General features: G+C 45.6%; 1 protein-coding gene across 2 annotated transcripts in view; it reads right to left on the bottom strand.

The window, feature by feature from the left end:
- FAM81A (family with sequence similarity 81 member A) overlaps positions 1-11684 on the bottom strand; it is an 89021-nt gene extending 77337 nt beyond the window's left edge. Inside the window, exon 1 of one of the 2 annotated variants that reach the window (XM_073012199.1) lies at positions 11555-11684. The gene's annotated coding sequence lies outside the window, so the exon portion shown is untranslated. The remainder of the gene's footprint in view (positions 1-11554) is intronic. The other variant, XM_073012200.1, reaches the window with a different exon arrangement.
- Between the last annotated feature and the right edge of the window lie 9416 nt (positions 11685-21100).

Below are 21100 nucleotides of genomic sequence, written 5' to 3'. Positions count from 1 at the left end.
AGAACAAATAGGATTGAAAATAAATGAATTAGCAGCTAGGTGCAGTGGCTCAGGCCTGTAATCCCAGCCCTTTGGGAGGCCGAGGCGGCAGATGGCTTGAGCCCAGGAGTGGGCCTGGGCAACATGGCAACCCCATCTCCATTAAAAAAAAAAAAATAGCTGGGTGTGGTGGCACACACCTATTGTCCCAGCTACTAAGGGGGTGAAGTGGGAGGATCACCTGAGCTTGGGGAGGTCAAGGCTGCAGTGAGCAGTGATCTCGCCACTGCATTCCAGCCTGAGCAACAGAGTGAGATTTTGTCTCAAAAAAATAAATAAATAAAAGGAAAGAAAGAGAAAACGATGAATTATAATTACAAGCCCCAATGTGAATGAATCTCACAAATATATTAAGTGAAAAAAGTAAGCTGAAGAAGGATATGAACACTACACAATGTCATTTTATAAAGGTTTAAATTATGCCAAGTAATACGCCAAATCTGTAACATCTAAAGATGAATGTGGAAATGACAAATACCAAGTCAGGGTCATATTTCTCTCTAAGTGAAAAATAGACAGGAACAGATAGAACACTGGGAGCTTTGACTAAATGTATCTTTTACTTCTTAATTTTTCACTGTGTCAATTTAAAAGAAAGAAATTACTTCTTCCTGCCCCTACTTAAAAAAATATGTAAACCAAGAGTTCAAAGGGGAGTTAAATTGTTGGACACTCCAGGGGATGTACAGAACTCACTCTTGCCCTATACATTCTAGGACCATGAAATTGGAATTCCATGGCAAACTAACTAATCCCCATGAAATCTCTACTCTTAAAGCATTTTATCCATACCTAATACTATGTGATCTTGACTAGATGATAATATTTCTATAAATGGCTATTGGTTAAATGCCCAACAATAGAAGAGTGGTTAGAACACAGCACATCCACTCAAAAGAATATCAATAGCTGGCCAGGCATGTGGATTACATGCCTGTAATCCCAACATTTTGAGAGGCTGAAGTAGGATGATCGCTTCAGGCCAGGAGTTCAAGACCAGCCTGTGCAACATAGCAATGCCTTGTCTCTACAAGAAAATAACAATAAAAAATAAATTAGCCAGGCATCGTGGTAAACACCTGTAGTCCAAGATACTCAGGAGCCTAAGGCAAGAGGATTGCTTGAGCCCAGGAGATCAAGGCTGCGTGACACTGCACTCCAGCTTGGGTAACAGAGCTAGCTAGATATTGTCTCTAAAAAAACTAAAAAACAAAAAAACGCTAAGAATATATTTATGTATTTATGTCCTTGCTATAATGCTAAGGTAAAAAAGAAAAAACACAAAACCCACCAAGGTGGATTTATAGTTCTCTCTCTCTCTCTCTCTCTCTCTCTCTCTCTCACTAAACATCCTACAATGCACAATAGTACACATTATTTAGAACTATAACCAGGGCCTGGGAACCAGAGCTTTGCTCCAAGGCACCACAATTTAGATGGTGCAAACATTTTGACTCATGAGTTTAAAGGACGCTGCAATTTTTTTTTTTCTTTCAGGCAGAGTCTTGCTCTGTGGCCCAGGCTGGAGTGCAGTGGCGCAATCTCCGCCCACTGCAACATCCACCTCCCGGGTTCAAGTGATTCTTGTGCCTCAGCCTCCCGAGTACCTGGGATTACAGGTGCCCACCACTACACCCAGTTAATTTTTGTATTTTTAGTAGAGACGCGATTTCACCATGTAGTCCACGCTGGTCTCAAACGCCTGACCTCACATGATCCACTCATCTAGGATTCCCAAAGCGCTGGGATTACAGGCCTGAGCCACCACACCCAGCCAACCCTGCAAATGTTGAAGTTATCCACCACCACTACCACTGCCACCACTACCATATCCTGCTCCTCTTGCTCCTCCCCCTTCACTTTCTCCCCACAGTGAGAAGACTGCTTGACCATGGGCCAGCAAAGATGGATGAGGTAGGAGACTCAAAGTCAAGGACAAGGTAACCATTGCCCTGCTGAGTGCTCAGGCCACCAATTATCTGCCTGCCTTCTCTCCTGTATCTGAGGCCTCCTCCCTCCATGCCTAGATGCCTCCATGGTCTCAAGGCTACCTTTAACGCTGTTTCCCCCTCCCCTCCCTTCACTTATCCTCCTACCAACTTTCCCCATGCCACATTGCTGGAATGATCTCTGTGGTGTGGATAGTTGGTATCTGGCTAAATCATGTGCTTTGGTAAAAGGAGGAAGAGGGCTGTGCAACTGAGGTCAGGATGCCTAATTTCCCAAGCCAATGTATCAAGATTGACAAGGCCAAAGGAAGGACCAATGCTAGTAGCAGGAGCTTTCCACAAATTAACCACACTGTCCCAGTTGGGGAAGTGCCTCCAAATTATGTGCAAAGGAAATGAAAACAGTGCAAATAAGCACACTCTGTCTCCTTCATAGGCAGCTCACCTCTCCCCACTCCTGATCAGAATTTTTTAGAATAGCTGAGCCGTCCTTGGGAGAAATATATTGGGCTAGCATATTGAGGAATGCACATGGCATTATGGCTGTGAGGCCGATCTAGGGAAATTTGGGTACGTCATCAAGGACTTACACGGTCTCTAAGACACTGGGCATCCTCACACCAAAACATCTGTCCTTAGGCCAACAGCAGATGTAGCTTACCTGACACATCTTGACATTTTTGCAACTGTACATCATCTCAGCAATCCAGAAATCCTACAACCATCTTGGAGAGGGTGAGGCAAGGATTCTAGCACTAGAAGTATTAGTATAGTCATATCTTGTAAAACAGTGGAAAGAAATAAATCGAAATGTAAATAGTGGCACTGGGTACATTTTTATTCTGCTTTTCCTAATTTTCAAAATACTTCAACAAGTGTGCTATTTTCACAATGACACAAATGTAAATAAAACCTTCTTGAAGAAAAGAATGAACCAGTGAACGACAATAACAATAAAAAGCATAAATCGTTCATTTACAGCAATCAAAACCAGGAAACAAGCCTGATTCTGGGCTGCAAAGACTATGGTTTAGTTAAAGTAAGTTTGCTATCAATTTTTACTTTCGTTTCCTTGTGGGCACAGAACAAGGCTTGAGGCTGGTGCTCTCATCAAAGCTGGGACTGAAGCCTGGATCGCCTGTGCATCAGGGAATCAGCATGTTGTACAGGTCCAGTGGTTCTGGAGTGACGCCAGCACAGTATTCCAAAAACTTGAGGTTCCAGGAAAAGTGCAAGTCCCTCCACGGGGTCCCAGAGCAGATACTTTCAATGCCCTTTGTGAAAATGACCTTCAGTCCACTTAGCAAGACTTGCACTCTTTCCCTTCCATTCTATCACATTCATAAAGGGAATTCTGTTGGAGGTAGAAGGGAGAGGGGTGATGTGTTTCGGACCCACAAAGGTGAACTTTAGAATGCTGAAACCATTAACAGTGCTCTTCCAGCCAGTGCAGAGATTTCTGCATAATTGAGGGGAGGCGGTCAATCTGCAATGCACACACGGCCTCTGTCAGGTCCAGACAGATTTACAGACAGACCCCTAGAACCCAATGACTGGTCACTGATGTTGCTTCAATCCACTCTCCACAGCTTAGAATGATGTTAACATTTTTAGGAGAACCCTTGCAAAAACAGATTGGTTTTTGTTCTCCTCTATTAATAACAGCTATTTTGAAATGCTATTTAAATCTTCTATTGTTATTTGAACTTTTCATGGATTATGTCTCCCCAGCTGAGCTGCTGTAGGGCAGCGGGAACCACATCCTACAAGAACCTGTAATCTCCACAAAGCCTAGCACAGCGCCTCTTCACAGGACACTCATACATATTCGTTCATTCGCCTTTCTGTTTTTCTAATTTGGGAAGATCCACTGTTTTCATTATTGAGTTGCTCTACCCAAATGACATATCGATTGCTGACTGAAGGTGCCCTTCCAGCTGTGAGCTCGGCGGGAGGCTGGAGGTCACCCCGCAATGTGCCCGGACACTCACGCTGTGAGCTCGGCGGGAGGCTAGAGGTCACCGGTCACCCTGCAGCATGCCCGGACACTCACACCAAAAAAGAAGTCATTACTTTTAGGTTGTTTTATTATAATCAACAGCAATATTTGGCAACTTTTCTTCTAGCATTAGAAAAGACACATAACCAAATGTTAAAAAAGAAATCTGCCAAGTGCAACAGCTAGAAGAGAAAATATATTATTAAAAGCCCATGTAAACTCTCTACCTACTAAACTAGGAGGGGAAGTCATGATTCTGTGTACCCTCGTACAGACAGAACGCCAGTGGTGACTTTTGGTTCTACCCTCTATGAATCGCTGGCTGAAAAGCTAAGAATTTAGGCTCATAAGATCCAGTCTCCAGTCTATGCCCTTTTTCTCACACTCAGAGAGAGGAGGCTGGACTTCGCTGCTTAACATGGGAGTCTTCTACTCTTTTACGTGGAGTAACAACCTGAGTACAGCACATTAATTTTATAACTATTTTAGGAGCAGAGGAGGACTCTTGAGTTTTTCCAGAGATAATTAAAAATGGGGGAAAAAAGAAACCTGAAATAAACAAAAAACAAGCTGAAGGCACCAGGGGTTTCTGAATAACATCTTCCCGGTTCAACAATTTTAAGAATTCCATAATGCAAAAGCAACCCCCACACATTCTCTCCCACATAAACATGCTTTTTATTTAAGCCACACTCAGCGACGGCAGCAGAATCTCTTGCCTGCACTTCTGTAGTTGCTTCATCCAGAGAGAATGTCATCTCCACAAACGCGTTCTGAAGTGGGGCACGGGGTGACCGCCGGTCAGCAAATGCAGACACCTTCAGGGAGGAAGACTGAAGTTCCCAGTAAGCTCAGCAGCTCGCCACCCGGAAATCTGAGTTTTCACCACACTGAAATCTGATTTTCAACCTCAAGTACCAATGTTCCCTTGGCAGCAACTGAAAATTTTAGGCTTCTTGATATTTATCAACCAGCACATTCCTAGTAATTTTCCTGGTGTACCAGAAAGAGGTAATTATGTTCCTTCCGATAAACCATTTTATTATCACTGATAACTACATTTTTAAAATAACAAGAACCACTGAGCATGGAAGGGAGTCAACAAAAGACCACCAAGGCATAAACGCACCAATTGAGTTTTCTCTTTTTGCAAAAATCACCTGCTTTTATATGGAAAAATTCATGGAACATAAAACCACATCCAATAAGTCAAAAAATAAAATAAAACAGTCAATAGGGAGAGGGAGAACAGTAGAAGAATTAAGAAAGAGGAACAGACAGAAAGAGTGAAATATGGGAGGAGAGAAACAATGAGTAAGGTGGGGAGGCAGTGCTGAAGGACAGCAGAGCAGACAGAGGAGGCAGGTGGCTCCAGGGCTCCCAGGGAGGAAGGGAGCTGGAGAAACTACTCCTCTCACATTCAGCTGCTCATTTGGCGTGTGAAGAACTAGATGGGCCATTTTTAATATGCTATGTTAGTTTCTCTACTCTTTTTTAAAAAAAATCAAATATGCTCTTTCTTTGTCTTGACACATACACACGACGTTAAGATGTCATCAGGGAAGAATCATTTTTCCCACTTACAACATGAAAATGCCTTCTCAAATTATCCACCGTTTTACTAAAAAGATCCTATTTTGAGCCAACACCCACCTGACTCTTCGGGTAAGGCATGGGTCTCACATCCACCATCGCATACCACGTGCTAGCAGACAGCTCCATGGTGGTTCTGTGTACTTGCTTAATGATTTCATCAAATAATTTAGTCCAGTCAACAAATATTCATTGAGCCTTTACAGTGCTGAACAAGACACAGCCCCCGCACTGCAGGAACTTCCATTCTGCAGGGAAATAACATTAGCAAGCCACTGTGCAAGAACGGAGGGGCTGGCCAGTGCCACTGGGCAGAAGGCAGGATCAGTTTGAACTGGGCCATCAGGAAAAGCATTTGAGGAACAGGCATTTGAGTCTGATATTCAAAGGGGTAAATGATGTGAATTCAGAGCAGCATGAGAAGGGGTGGAGAGGGGGCAAAGCAGAGGAAATACCGATTGCTGAGGACTATGGGACCCTTGGGTTCCTGTTGCTAAGCAGTGGCTGATTAGGCTGGAACAGTCAATTGAGGCCAGTGTGCACAGGCCTTCACTCCACAACTGCCCCAAACAGGAGAGAGACGGTAGGAGCAGAAAGGAAGGCACGAATGGAGGGAGATTGTGCAGGGAACACCTCAACTTGACCCAATGACCGGCTGGATATGGGAAGGCAAGCAACAGAAAGTCAGAATAACCCCAGGTGTTCAAGCTCTGGTTACAGAGAAGAGGATGACGGCACTAATGTCATCAAGGAATGCGCTGAGAAGGATACACTCCACTACTCATGAGAAACATCAGACAAGGCCAAGCTACAGGGCATTCTACTACATAACTGGACTGCACACTTCAAACGTGTCAAGGTTCACGAGAGACAGAATGACTGGGAAATTGTCCCAGATTAGAGGAAATAGGCATGACAACGAATGTAACACAGATCCTGGATTGGATCCTGGACCAGAAAACATATTTTTTTTTTAAAGATTTTTTTGGCCAGGTGCGGCGGCTCATGCCCATAATCCCAGCACTTTGGAAGGCCGAGGTGGGCGTATCACCTGAGGTCAGACCTGGCCAACATGGTGAAACCCCATCTCTACAAAATTACAAAAGTTAGCCATGCATGATGGCAGATGCCTGTAATCCCAGCTACTCCAGAGGCTGAGGCAGGAGAATTGCTTGAACCGGGGAGGTGGAGGCTGCAGTGAGCTGAGATCGTGCCATTACGCTCCAGCCTGGGCAACCAAGCAAGACTCTGTCTCAAAAACAAAACAAAACAATAAAGATCTTTTTTTCTCCTCTTTTGCTATGAAGGACACTATTAGGTCAACAGATGACACATGAATAAGGCCTGTTGATTAGATAATAGCTCTCAATGCTAATTTTTCGATTTTGGCACTTATACAAGAAAATGTCCTTTTTAAAAGGAAATATACACTTGAGTGTTTAGGAGGACAAAGGTGTACCATGTCTACAACTTACTCTAAAATGGTTCAGGGAAAATGACAACATATGTATGTATGTGTGTGTGTGTGTGTACATATGTGTGTGCATAAGCACATAGACACACAGACACAGAGACAGAGAACGAGAGAATATGACAGAGTGAGAAAGGTAAAGCAAGCATGTTAAAAATTAATATTTAGAGAATTTGGTTGAAAGGTATGTTGGGAATTATTTTAATTATTACGACTTTTCTTTCTTTCTTTTTTTAGAGACGGAGTCTTGCTCTGTCGCCCAGGCTGGAGTGCAGTGGCACGACCTCAGCTCACTGCAACCTCCACCTCCTGGGTTCAAGCAATTCTCCTGCCTCAGCCTCCTGAGTAGCTGGGATTAGAGGCACTCGCTACCATGCCCAACTAATTTTTGTATTTTTTCAGTAGAGACGGGGTTTCACTATACGTTAGCCAGGCTGGTCTGGAACTCCTGACCTCAGGTGATCCACCCACCTTGACCTCCCAAAGTGCTGGGATTACAGGCGTGAGCCACTGTACCTGGCCAATTATTGTAACTTTTCTATAAATTTGAATTATTCAAAGTAAAAGGTTTAAAAAGGGGAAAAATTATTACAGAAGCCAGGATGACAAGGTAGAGACAAAGCAGCCAGGCTTCTGAGTATTACATTCTGAGTGAAAAGTGGGAGACAGCTCAGGGCCCAAAATATAGATTTGAAGGTACCTGGGGGCCCTGAGTAAACAGGGTTAAAAGTGGGGCTCTAAGGTCAGACTGGTGGAGTCTCTTTCCCAGATCTGCTCCTTGAAAGCAGTGTTTTCTTTAAGTTATTCAAATCTCCCTCGACTTCAATTTCTGCACCTACATAACAGGAGTAATCAGAGTCTCTCCCTCACAGAGTTGGAGTAAGGATTAGAGGAAGTAGTACAAGTGGGCGAGGGCGCCCAGTGCTCTTTAAATACAACTGCGGGCTCAGAGGGGAGGCTGGGGCAGGGAGAAGGGAAGAGGAAAAGGAAAAGAAAGACCAAGGACAGGATCTCACAGCATCCCTGTGTCTACAGGCCAGGAAGAAAAAGGAAACAAATGAGGTTTGAGTAGGCCTGGACAACCAGTGTCATGGAGACAGGGAGAGAGAGAGGCACAAAGGGCTGACCGCTGCCAGGAGACGCAGGGCAGGGACCAAGGAGAAGAAGGACAGGGCAAAGGCCTCAGATCTGCAGCCAGGACACCTAAGCCAGAGCCCTCCAAGGAAGCAGTTTCAACAAAGATGAGGGTGAAACCAGAATAGGTTAGTGGACAAAGAAGACAACCTGAGGACAGTTCAACAGAGTAGCAGGGTCAAGAACAGTGCTGCCCCATACGAGAGCCATTGGCCCTATCTGACTACCTCAATTGGATTTAAATTAGTTCACAATTTACTAAAATGGAAAACTTGGTTCTCAGTCACACTAGCCACATTTCGTGTGCTGAAGAGCCACATGTGGATAGTGACCACCCTATGAGACAGTGCAGATATAAAATATTTTTCTCACCACAGAAAATTCTATTGGACAGAGCGAGGACCCTACCATAATTTCTTATGGGGAGTAAGGGCTGGGGCGGAGTAGGGAAGGACCAAAGACACGGGAGAAGAGGAACAACAAATGCAGCCAGTTCCCAAAAGAGGTGAGAAGGAAGGAATCGAGACCAGAGAATGAAGAGTGTGGAGTGCATGTGGATTAACCTTGGGGAAGGGACTTGTAGACATTTTCTTCCTTTGAGAAAGAGGAAATAAAGAAGGACAAAGAGAGGAAGAGAAAGACACTTGGGGGTCTTGAGGAAGGTAAAGTGGGAATTTATCTGGTGAAATTAGAGCCAGCATAAATTTTCAATGGAACCTGTCCAAAAGTCTTTGTGACTTCCTCCTGGATAATGTGGCAGGCTGGGAGAAGAATAAGCAAGTAAGGGGGGTGATTTTGGATTGAGGACTGGAATATGAGAAGCCCAACACATTGAAACAAAGGATTCTGGGATCCCAGACAGAACAGAAATGGCTAGCAACCTACATGCCCCAAGTGGAGAAACAGAGTCACAGATGGGCTGAAGGATTGGAACAGCAAGTGCTTAAGGGATCAGGGTCCTCGGCGATGGTTAAAATCCAGAGCAGTATGTGGGTAGCATCAGCTAAATAGGCTGAAGTCCAAGTTCAAGATCTCGAAGGTTCCGTCTTGCTCAAGACTGAACAAGTCCAAGATGTTAGCTGAAGCAAAGTGGAAACTGAGGCTCTAGGAATAGATGTTGAGGAACTTCAAGGTCAAAGAATTAAGAGAGCTTCAACACAAACCCCAAAGTCCCTGGTAAAAGACAAACAGAGAAGAGAATGAAGCTGGCTGCTCACGTTTTTTGTTTGTTTATCACTTTTTTGTAGCATTAAGTGAAGAGATCCCCACTGTACCTGGGTGTACATCAGAACTGCCCAGAGAGTTCTGTCTTCTCTTCATCCTCTCCTGCTGTTCCTCCTTTTGGGGTTTGTTTTTAAAACAGGGATTTTTAGGTCTTACTCCCTCACCCTACCCCAGCCCCCAATGATTCTAATTTGGTATATCTGAGGGAGTCCAAAGACCAAGTTTTTCAACATGTCCCAGGTGATTCTGAGGAGCCCTGAGGTTTGGGAAGCATGGGACCAGAAGATAAGGAGGGTAGGGGCATAAGCAGACAGCACTACCTTCCGAAAGACTTGGTTGGTGATGGTGCACTGGTTTGCAGGCAGCACTAAGGAGCAAGTGGAAGAGCCTCCCTACTCTGGTGAGAGGCAGAGGACACTAGAGAAGGCTCTTCTGCGGGAAGTTGTTCACTCAGGCTCTGGCGCTCAGGAGAGAAGGTGGGCTCAGCTACAGAAAAAATGAAAATGCAAGAGTGTGGCTGCAGGATAGAAGAAACAAGACATTGAAAGCCAGGTCGGAGTGACACAGCCCAGTGGCCTGCAGAGAGACGAGGCTGAATAATGCACTAAGGAGGGTTCCAAGCACCATGTGGTGTGGTTCATTAAAGGGTTGGTAGGGCTTCGTGGCTGAATCCCTGGGCACTCAGGATTGTTCTGTCCACATGCTATCAGATTTCTAACATGTAACACATTAGAGGTTATTAAGCCCTCAGGTAAACAAGCTTGCAGAAGCTTATTCATTAACATTGGAAACTGTGTCTTCCCAGCCCACATTCTTATACAGATGAAATCAGATTCGAATGAAAATCAAGGGCAGCCTTTAAGTAGAAAGTCAGAAGGGGCAACCAGGGATACCTGTGAGAGGGTACTTCCTCCATTCCGCTCCGTGGAAGAGGGAAGTTTATAGACAGTGGATATGGAAGGGGGCCTAAGTGTCTTTTTTAGTACCAGTCAATGCTAAAAATAGGATAAGTGCCACGGAATCCCCCCGCCCCCCAACACACACACACACACACACACGTTCAGCGACAGGGCACACAAGACAGATACAGTGTGCAAACCTGGGAATGGTTCTCAATATTTATTCTCTACAAACCTAACTCTTATTTTAAAAGCAAGTTGCAAATCTTTGCCCCTGCTTCTGAGAGAGCTGCACTTTTGTGGATTCGAATCATTCTAGCGTTATTTCTGGTTACTCCTATGAAATAATTTCTAACACTGCCGTACACAGACTTCAAGCTGAGGACGAGAGCGCACGCGCACACACGCACACACACACGCGCACACACACACATAAACCTCGTGCACATTGAAGAAATGACTCACTTAATTTGCTGCTGCCTGCCACGATTGGGTTTTGATTTTACCTGTTCAAATACAAAGTTTCCTATTAGATTAACTACAGGAAAGAAGAACTTAGGAGCATTAATCCTGATTTTGTTCATGTCTTTAGGGCACCTAAGAGGTTTTAACCTGTGCATCTTAAGAAGCCGTTCTCCGGACCACCGACTGCTTGCTCCATAATCTTCCAGACAATGATAACATTTCTTGCCACTTTAGGAGCCAATTAACGGAAACCCCTCCTAGAATAAACATGGTCAAGCTTTGCATCTCCGGTACCTGCAGAACCGTACTTTAGGGCTCTTTCTCAGCTCGCAGTAGGATGGCACAACAGCATTCTGGAACTGCAAAGACCCCCTAGCCCCTCCTTTGAAAGATGAGAAAAAGCGAAGAGGCGGAAGAGCATATGGTTAACCTGCCCAAGGTCACTCACTCTGAGTCGTGGCTCGGCTGACTCGCCTTTACCCCTGGCAATCCGTGCACCACCCCAGCACCCCCAAACAGTCCCTCGGGCGTCGGTTGGTTCGCTAGCATGCAGCCCCCGCGAAAATGCAACGCCAGTTGCGCTCTGTGCCCAACTTCAGCCCTTCGCGTCACATGCAGTTAACCCTCTCGCCCGCAGCATGTCACATGGGCCACGCGCAGTTCTCTCTCCCCTACGCCTATCTCCTGAGCGGCTGCCCCAAGGTCACTGGCCGTCCCAGGGAGCTCCCGCCGCCCAGCCCCGGAGGCCGCCCGGTCGGGGTTCCCGGGGCGCGGCACTCACCGGCGCGCGGGGCGGGCGCGCCACGGCTGCCCATATCCTCACCGGCGCGGTTGGGTGCGGCGGCCGCTGGCGCTGGCTGAGCAGGGCGCCCGGCTGCGGGCCCGCGCCGCGGGGAGCGCCGTCCAATCAGCGCGCGCCTGCCGCCTGGCCCGGCGCGCGGCCCGGCAGGGTTCGCGGCTCCCGGGGGGCGCGAGCCGCCGCGCGCCGCCCGAGCCGCTTCCGGGCGCGTTGCCTGGACGCGGTTGCCGTGGCAGCCCGAGCTGGAGGCTTTCCCCGCGCACCCGCGCCCAGCCTGGCGGCGCCGCCCCTCCTCCCTCCTCGTTCCCACACCCAAAATAGCCTCTGCTCGTCGCTGCTGTTTCCCACAGAGCTCGCATCCAAGAGCCTTGGAGTTGGCGGGCGGGGATTTCGCTCATTGGAAAATAAATCCTGTTGTAGGGATGGTTGATTTGGAGACGTGTTGAAATGGTGCCTGATGGAGATCATAGCCACGGTGGTGGCATTGCAATTCTCTCCAGAGCCCCAATATACCTTATTTACTAAACCGCTTTCCCACAAAAATAGTTATCTCCCCCGCCTCACCTCAAATTGGGGAGAAGTTATTTGATTAGGCCACGGTGACGCCCCACCTGTGCAGGTGAACGAACCCTCCGGGGCTGCCAAGTGTCATTTACTGAATCTCCTTGACACCTGCAGTTAGGACCCAGGATCGTGTCTCATCGCAGCAGACACGACGCAAGAAAGAACCGCGAACACCCCTCCTCTTCCCAGTCCTTTCTTCTCCTATCAGCTTCATCCCCTCCCAGCGCGTCCTGGCTCTTTCCACCTTCCTCTCGATTTTGGATTCTCACCAGGACGCGCAAACCCATTCACTCATAATTATTCTTCCTCTCGGTGGGCGGGATTTTAGCGGAGTTGAGGGGGACACGACCTTTGCCCGCCTCGCCTCATCTGGTTCGTGCCTCCTCCGCAGACACCGGTACTTACCCAGCACAGGGGCTCCTGTCTGTCTCCCCCGAGCCTGAGCCCTTCCAACCCAGGGGAAGGAGCCCGACATGGTAGAAGAGCCCGAACTGTGGATTCAACTGAGCGTTTTTGGAATCCTCGCTCCCGCAGGATTATTATTTAGGGGCTGTTAGTATTAAAGACCGTTATTTGTGTGTGATCTTGGGTATTCTGCGACTGTTTCCTCACCAGTAAAATGGGCTAATACCGTTCACAAAGCGCTAATGCATCTGTAACATTCATTCAGACAACAGTATCTATTGGATGCCTGCCAAGTGCTAGAAACTATGCTTAGCCCTGAGACACAATGGTGAAGATGAAAAAAAGAGACATCACTTTCTGCTCGAACACAGCTTAGAGCCTGACAAGCATTCACCAAATAATCACAGACACATGTAACACTGCCGTTGTGCCCAGGAGAGTAATGGCCTTGAGTCTTGTGATGTGTAGATCTGATCTAACAGCATCTCTTTAGTGCTGCAAAGGCTCAATGATTATTTTTTCCTCTCTGGGTTAGATTCTCACTGCTTGGTGCATGGTACGTACTAGGTAAATACATATTGAATTGGATCCTATGTCGTGGTGATGACACTGTCATTCAGTGTCCCAGTGACTTTCTCGCTGTAATTTGCCACAACATCTGGAAAGGTGTGCATATGTTAGCAGAAAGTACCCATTCAAACCTAGAGTCCATCACCAAGAGTCTAGAAAAAGGTTCAAAATGTTTCTTGCCTGTCTCCATCGGGGTGCCTGTCAGTGCATATGGAGAGCATCTCAGATGGACACATGACGTCCCCTCTGTCTTGTTTCCTCCTCCTCTTATTATTGTACCCTTTCCCCGCCCACCCCAATACCGACCCTACCCCCTCTACTGTAACTTGAGGTGCCAGAGCCTCAAGGCACCCATTCCTGGCTTCCTAGGAGAGTGGTAGTAGATCCTAATATTCCTCAGAATGGAGTACCTATAAAACAGAGGAAGTGCCTTCTTACTTCTGGCCATCAAAACCGAACTTTGATTTTTCATTTGCTGTAAGACTCCCTCACTCTCAAAGGTAGGGAAGGAGAGGACCTGGAAAGTGAGGGGCTCTTGCCATATGTCGGTACCTTCTATTTAGGCTAACTTTCATTTCCTTTATAAAAATCATACCAATTAGCAAATAAGACAAATAATTGTATTAATAATTATTTCAAAACATGAATTTCTCCTAAGAACACGGCTTTCAACGCGGTCTTGAATCAGGCCCACGACTTCCCACTTCTTATCTATCATTTTTCTTTCCAAGTGATTTGTTTTGAATCCCAAGGGGACAAACTTTAATGTACAATGATTAAGTCTACACTAGTTTCTTTCCAACTCTTTCCCTATTTCTGTAGGCTAAATTGCAATGAAATATCCATTTTTTCCAGAATCACTTTGATTGTAACTCATTACAGGAGATGGAGTTTTTCTTGCATTACTTCAATTAAAAAGCCATGGTTTATCACAAATTATTTTATGCTGCAAAGGTTACCAAAAAAATTACCAAAGAGAACAACTCTATAAACTCGATGGCTGTAATACTATTTAGAAAGCAGTCATTTAAATACAAATAATTTGTGCAGTATATTATGCTAGACACAATGGAAATTCGTTTTTTTTTCTTTCTTTTGAGACAGAGTCTCACTGTCTCACTCTGTCACCCAGGCTGAAGTGCAATGGCTCGATCTCGGCTCACTGCAACCTCTGCCTCCCGGGTTCAGGTGATTCTCCTGTGTCAGCCTCCCGAGTAGCTGGGACTACAGACGTGTACCACCATGCCCAACTAACTTTTTTTATTTTTAGCAGAGAGGGGGTTTGCCATGTTGGCCAGGCTGGTCTTGACCTCCTGACCTCAGGTGATCCACCCACCTCGTCATCCCCAGGTGCTAGGATTACAGGAGTGAGCTGCCACACTCAGCCCAACTGGGTGGGAATTTATTTATTTTTTGTTGTTGTTGTTTGTTTGTTTGTTTGAGACGGAGTCTTGCTCTGTAGCCAGGCTGGAGTGTAGTGGCGTGATCTCGGCTCACTGCAACCTCCACCTCCCGGGTTCAAGTGATTCTCCCGCCTCAGCCTCCAGAGCAGCTGGGACTATAGGCACGGGCGCCACCACGCCCAGCTAATTTTTGTATTTTTAGTAGAGATGAGGTCTTGTCATGTTGGCCAGGATGGTCTCCATCTCTTAACCTCGTGATCCACCCGCCTCAGACACCCAAAGTGCTGGGATTACAGGCATGAGCCACCGCGCCCGGCTGGAATTGTTTAAGTGATTTATTCCATGGCGGGGCTCTGGTTCTACTTGTGTTTCTGCACTGCCATTAGTCATGAACATGAGATACACACGACATTTGTAAGGCTAGTAAGCAGGCTCCTCTAGGTAGCTAGAGGTCAAGGGCTTGTGTAGGTCAACGTGGTGTTTGTAAGAAGGCTAGAAAGCAGTTAGGCCAAGGCCATGGTGAGTTTGGGATAGATAAAGAGTTAACACTTTGTTTAGTCCTCAGCAATTCTCAACCATGGTTTGTTGAGATCCACTGGGATGTGTGTTACACATTGTTCATTCTCAATACTAGAATGCTAAAGAATTGGACCACGAGGAATAGTCATATGTAGGGACCAGGAGGAGGAAGAAGGTTCCCACTGGGAGCAATGAGGAAGACTCAGAGATGTAAGGGTGAGGACAATGTCAGAGAAGACACAGGTGAGAAGGCTCAAGGGCAGAAAGTTTCCAGGGGACAAGCCCTGCAGAAAGCCAAGAAAATTTAGTGAATAGAAAGTCATTGGTGACCCTCAGGAGTGTTTTTTAGCTATCAGATTGCTGTGGGTTAAGAAAGGACTGGATGCTCATGAGGTCAGGAGATCGAGACCATCCTGGCTAACACGGTGAAACCACATCTCTACTAAAAAATATAAAAACTTAGGCGGGCGTGGTGGTGGGCGCCTGTAGTCCCAGTTGCTCGGGAGGCTGAGGCAGGAGAATGGCATGACCCCGGGAGGCGGAGCTTGCAGCGAGCCAAGATCACGCCACTGCACTCCAGCCTGGGCGACAGAGTGAGACTCTGTCTCAAAAAAAAAAAGAAAAGAAAAGAAAACAGAAAAGACTGGATGCTGTAGAAATGCAAGAAAGGTGTAGGTCACTCTTTAGAGAAGTTCGGCAGTGTAAAGAAGGTGGGAAATAATATCCATGGAGAGATCTGTAGTGCCTAGTGGACGTTTTTAAGATAAGGGAAAATAGTGTCTGCATATTTATATACAGTTGTAGGTCTGCAGACAAGGAGAGCACAAGGGATTGTTTTGCACTGAGTAACTCAATCTAAATTTTACCATTCCTTTCATTACCACCATATCCATTTTCCTTTTTAAAAATGTTTCATCGGGCCAGTTGCGGTGCCTCACACCTGTAATCCCAGCACTTCGGGAGGCCTAGATGGGTGGATAGCTTGAGGATAGGAGTTCGAGACCAGCCTGGCCAACGTGGCGAAACCTGTCTCTACTAAAAATGCAAAAGCTAGCCGGACGTGGTGGCAGGTACCTGTAATCTCAGCTACTCAGGAGACTGAGACGCGAACATTGCTCAAACCTGGGAGGCAGAGGTTGCAGTGAGCCGAGATTGTGCCACTGCACTCCAGCCTGGGTGACAGAGCAAGACTCTGTCTCAAAAATAAAATAAAATGTTTCATCAAATAAGAGAAATCTTACATTGAACAAAGGTGGGGTGCAGATCTTGGGACACTATTCTGTGAATAACCAACTAAAAACTTGGGTTAATAGCCAATAAACACAATATGTTATTCTTTATGACTGTTTTTTGTTGCCAATAGTAATATAGAGTTAAGAAAATTCCTTTTTTCCACAAGGTCAGGAGATCGAGACCATCCTGGCTAACACGGTGAAACCCCATCTCTACTAAAAAAAAATACAAAAACTAGCTGGGCGAGGTGGCGGGCGCCTGTAGTCCCAGCTACTCGGGAGACTGAGGCAGGAGAATGGCGTAAACCCGGGAGGCGGAGCTTGCAGTGAGCTGAGATCCGGCCACTGCACTCCAGCCTCGACGACAGAGCGAGACTCCGTCTCAAAAAAAAAAAAAAAAAAGGAAGAAAATCCCTTTTTTCCTTTTTTATTTATAGAAATTATAGATTTTTCATATGTTTTGAATAAACTACAGTTGGCTTTGTTGTTTTTGGTAATACTTTTTTTTCATGTATAGGCTCATTCTCTCAAATATTATGTTTTGCTTATGAATTAATTGGTGGCTAATCCATTCCACAATAATTTTTTTTAAGCAGCTACAACTAAGGTACAAGCAGCAGAGAAAGCACAAAATATTGGGAAGATCCTTTGAATAATGTTTATGTCTTAACTTAGGTAACTGCGGTTGTACATAACAGGGCAAGTCCAGCCTCGGTACATTTTATATAGCATACACCTGAGCCCTCAACATAACACTTTCAAGAGTGAAGTCTGAAAGAAGTCTTTCTACAAAGAGTTTGTGGCCAGAAATCCTAAAATAGCTTCATAATAAAACTGATTTATCCAAAACCCAATTCAGAGGCAAGAAAAGCATTATAGAAAATTCTATTGCACATTGATTTTGAAACAATTTTTCTTTCTAACGATTCTCAGGAAATAGGCCAATATATATATCACATACATAGATAGTCTTTACCACTTTGGTTCAGTTCAATCTAGTTCAGCAAACATTCATGGGCTATCTTATATTAGCTAGTCATGACACCACAGTTTAGACAACGAAACTTCACATAAAGCGACACTCTTGTTTTGGCTTCTTTGCCAAGTAGTATATTATTGGACAGTTATTCTCATAGGTAGAATTAAAAAACAACTTGGGCTGGGCATGGTGGCTCACGCCTGTAATCCCAGCACTTTGGGAGGCCGAGGTGGGCAGAGCACCTGAGGTCGGGAGTTCGAGACCAGCCTGACCAACATGGAGAAACCCCGTCTCTACCAAAAATGCAAAATTAGCCAGGTGTGGTGGGGGGAGCCTGTAATCCCAGCTATTCGGGAGGCTGAGGCAGGAGAATCGCTTGAATGTGGGAGGCAGAGGTTGCAGTGAGCTGAGATCGTGCCATTGAACTCCAGCCTAGGCAACAAAAGCAAGACTCCGTCTCAAAAAAAGAAAAAGAAAAGAAAGACAACTTGAACTTCTGTTCAACAACAAAAAAGAAATGACAATACCCCTCACATAAGGTTGTGGTATACAGTGCCATAGCAAGTCGTATTAAAGCCAGGCAAAGAAAATTAGGAATATCGACCCTGTCCTTATTGAAAATTTTCATTTTTTATTAATCATGGATATTTTGCATCAATTTCGACTTTTTTTTTTTTTTTTTTTGAGATGGAGTTTTGCTCTTGCCGCCCAGGCTGGAGTGCAATGGTGCGATCTTGGCTCACTGCAACCACCGTCTCCCAGGTTCCAGAAATTCTCCTGCCTTAGCCTCCCGAGTAGCTGGGATTACAGGTGTGTGCCACTACGCCTGGCTAATTTTTGTATTTTTTAGTCGAGTCAGGGTTTCACCATGTTGATCAGGCTGGTTTTGAACGCCTAACCTCATGATCCACCCACCTCGGCCTCCCAAAGTGCTGGGATTACAGACGTGAGTCACTGCGCCTGGTCCAATTTTGATTTTTTAAATATCGCATTAAAATACTATTTATCTTGATAATTGAGTTTGCCTTAAATGTTGCACCTTAAATTTTGCCTCACTCACCTCCCCTCGGCCCTGGCCCTGGTGCAATCATATAGGCAATGTTTATGTCAGGCCTTGTGCTAAATGCTTACTTATAGTATTTTATTTTTTCCTTGCAACAGTTTATGAATAAACTTAGGCTTAGAGGTGTTATGTAACTTGTCCGAGGCCCCAAAGCTATTAAGTTCTAGAGCTAGAATTTGACCTTGGGCCCCTCTGATGTCACAGCTGTGCTTTGTACCAGGTGCAAAATTGCCACATAAAAACCAAATGAGACTGAAGAGGAAAAATGCCTTACAAACTTCAGTAGGTAAAGTGCATGGCACAGTGAAAACTAAATAAATGTTGTTTTCTTTTCTTTTTTTTTTCTTTTTTTTTTTTTTTGAGACGGAGTCTCGCTCTGTCGCCCAGGTTGGAGTGCAGTGGCTGGATCTCAGCTCACTACAAGCTCAGCCTCTCGGGTTCACGCCATTCTCCTGCCTCAGCCTCCCGAGTAGCTGGGACTACAGGCGCCCGCCACCTCGCCCGGCTAGTTTTTTTTGTATTTTTTAGTAAAGACGGGCTTTCACCGTGTTAGCCAGGATGGTCTCGATCTCCTGACCTCGTGATCCGCCTGTCTCGGCCTCCCAAAGTGCTGGGATTACAGGCTTGAGCCACAACGCCCGGCCCTAAATGTTGTTTTCATTCCCCTGTCTTCCCCAAGGCCAGCACATGTCAAAGAATGTGAATAGTAACTTATAAAAATTATTTTGAGGGAGCAAATTAATTTTAACATTATCTCTGATTTCTTTTTTTTTTTTTTTTGAGACGGAGTCTCGCTCTGTCGCCCAGGCTGGAGTGCAGTGGCCAGATCTCCGCTCACTGCAAGCTCCGCCTCCCGGGTTCGTGAAATTCTCCTGCCTCAGCCTCCCGAGCAGCTGGGACTACAGGTGCCCACCACCTCGCCCGGCTTATTTTTTTGTATTTTTGGTAGAGATGGGGTTTCACCGTGTTAGCCAGGATGGTCTCGATCTCCTGACCTCGTGATCCGCCCATCTCGGCCTCCCAAAGTGCTGGGATTACAAGCTTGAGCCACCGCGCCCGGCCCATTATCTCTGATTTCTTACACCTTCATCTCAGGTCTGCACTAGCAAAGGAGTGAAGGTTCGTGTACTTACTCGGATAAATCCAATCAAACAATTGTTAGTTTAAAATATACAGAATCAAACATGTTTTGGGATTTCAGTATCTTCTTAATTAATGAAACTGAAGCAAGTGCTTTATAAGTACATGCCTGCCAGGAAAAGGCATACAGAGTGATGCAGTGTTTAAAAATTGTAATTAATAGACAATACACATCCTGTACTTCAAGTAAAATAAAATTAAAGAAAAAAGAAAAATAACAAAGTAAAACAAACTAATATTATGCCATTGCTTTTAAAGAGATAAATAGGTGTAATTGTCTTTGTTTTCCCTCCCATATTTGAATACACCTAAATCATTTTCACACACACACACAGGTTTCCCAAGGCAATGTAAATGGGTTGCAGGATTCTCTACCAGGCACTGGAAACCCACATAGTCATGTAGTAGGTTTTCATCACTGTAGACTCAGGAAATAGCATTTTCTTCCCCTGAAAACATAAATAATAAAATTGACATTTTCTTTCTTCCCTTAAGGGGAATTCATGCTTTAAAGGTGCTGGAAACTATCTGTACGTGCTTGGGCAAGTTATTTAAGCTCTCTTTGAGTTTCCTTGGGGAAGATGCACCCCAAGGTAATATCAAAGGAACCATGGCAGGTGCCTATAATCCCAGCTAGTTGAAGTTGAAGCCAGAGGATTACTTAAGCCCAGGAATTCGAGACCAGCCTGGGCAACATAGTAAGACTCTGTCTCAAAAAAAAAAAAAAAAAAAAAAAAAAGGCCGGGCGCGGTGGCTCAAGCTTGTAATCCCAGCACTTTGGGAGGCTGAGACGGGTGGATCACGAGGTCAGGAGATCGAGACCATCCTGGCTAACACGGTGAAACCCCATCTCTACTAAAAAATACAAAAAACTAGCCGGGCAAGGTGGCGGACGCTGTACTGTAGTCCCAGCTACTCGGAAGGCTGAGGCAAGAGAATGTCATAAACCCGGGAGGTGGAGCTTGCAGTGAGCTGAAATCCAGCCACTGTACCCCAGCCTGGGCGAGAAAACATGACTCCGTCTCAAAAAATAAATAAATAAATAAAATGCTGGGTGCAGTGGCTCATGCCTGTAATCCCAGTACTTTGGGAGGACAATGTGGGCAGATCACGAGGTCAGGAGTTCAAGAGCAGCCTGACCAATACAGTGAAATCCCAACTCTACTAAAAATACAAAAATTAGCCAGGTGTGGTGGCACGTGCCTGTAACCCCAGCTACTCCGGACCCCAAGGCAGGAGAATTGCTTGAACCCAGGAGGCGGAGGTTGCAATGAGCTGAGATTGTGCCACTGCACTCCAGCCTGGGTGACAGAGCAAGACTCCATCTCAAAAAAAAAAAAAGGGAAATAGGTCTGTGTATTTGGTGCCACAGGAAGGGTGGAAGTGACATCACTGTCCCATCCTCCCCATCCCCCTGCTGATTGAAATCATTCTTTCTCCCAGTGAAAATCTCTGAGGATAAATGTGGCTGGCAACGGTTGAGGAGTCCGTGATCACCACCACCAGACGATTATTTGGCCCTTTCTTTCAGCTGTTTGGTTTATTTTTATTTTTTTATTGTTTTGGTTTATTCTCAGTGATAAAGTAAAATTACAAAGCATCCCCAGAACAAAGAAGACGGGTACCTCCCTAGTCCTACTACCTGGCCTGGAC

The sequence above is a fragment of the Chlorocebus sabaeus genome, chromosome 26 (assembly GCF_047675955.1).
Source record: "Chlorocebus sabaeus isolate Y175 chromosome 26, mChlSab1.0.hap1, whole genome shotgun sequence".
Taxonomy (NCBI): domain Eukaryota; kingdom Metazoa; phylum Chordata; class Mammalia; order Primates; family Cercopithecidae; genus Chlorocebus; species Chlorocebus sabaeus.
Note: the sequence above shows the minus strand (reverse complement) of the source record. Positions and strands in the feature narration are given on the sequence as shown.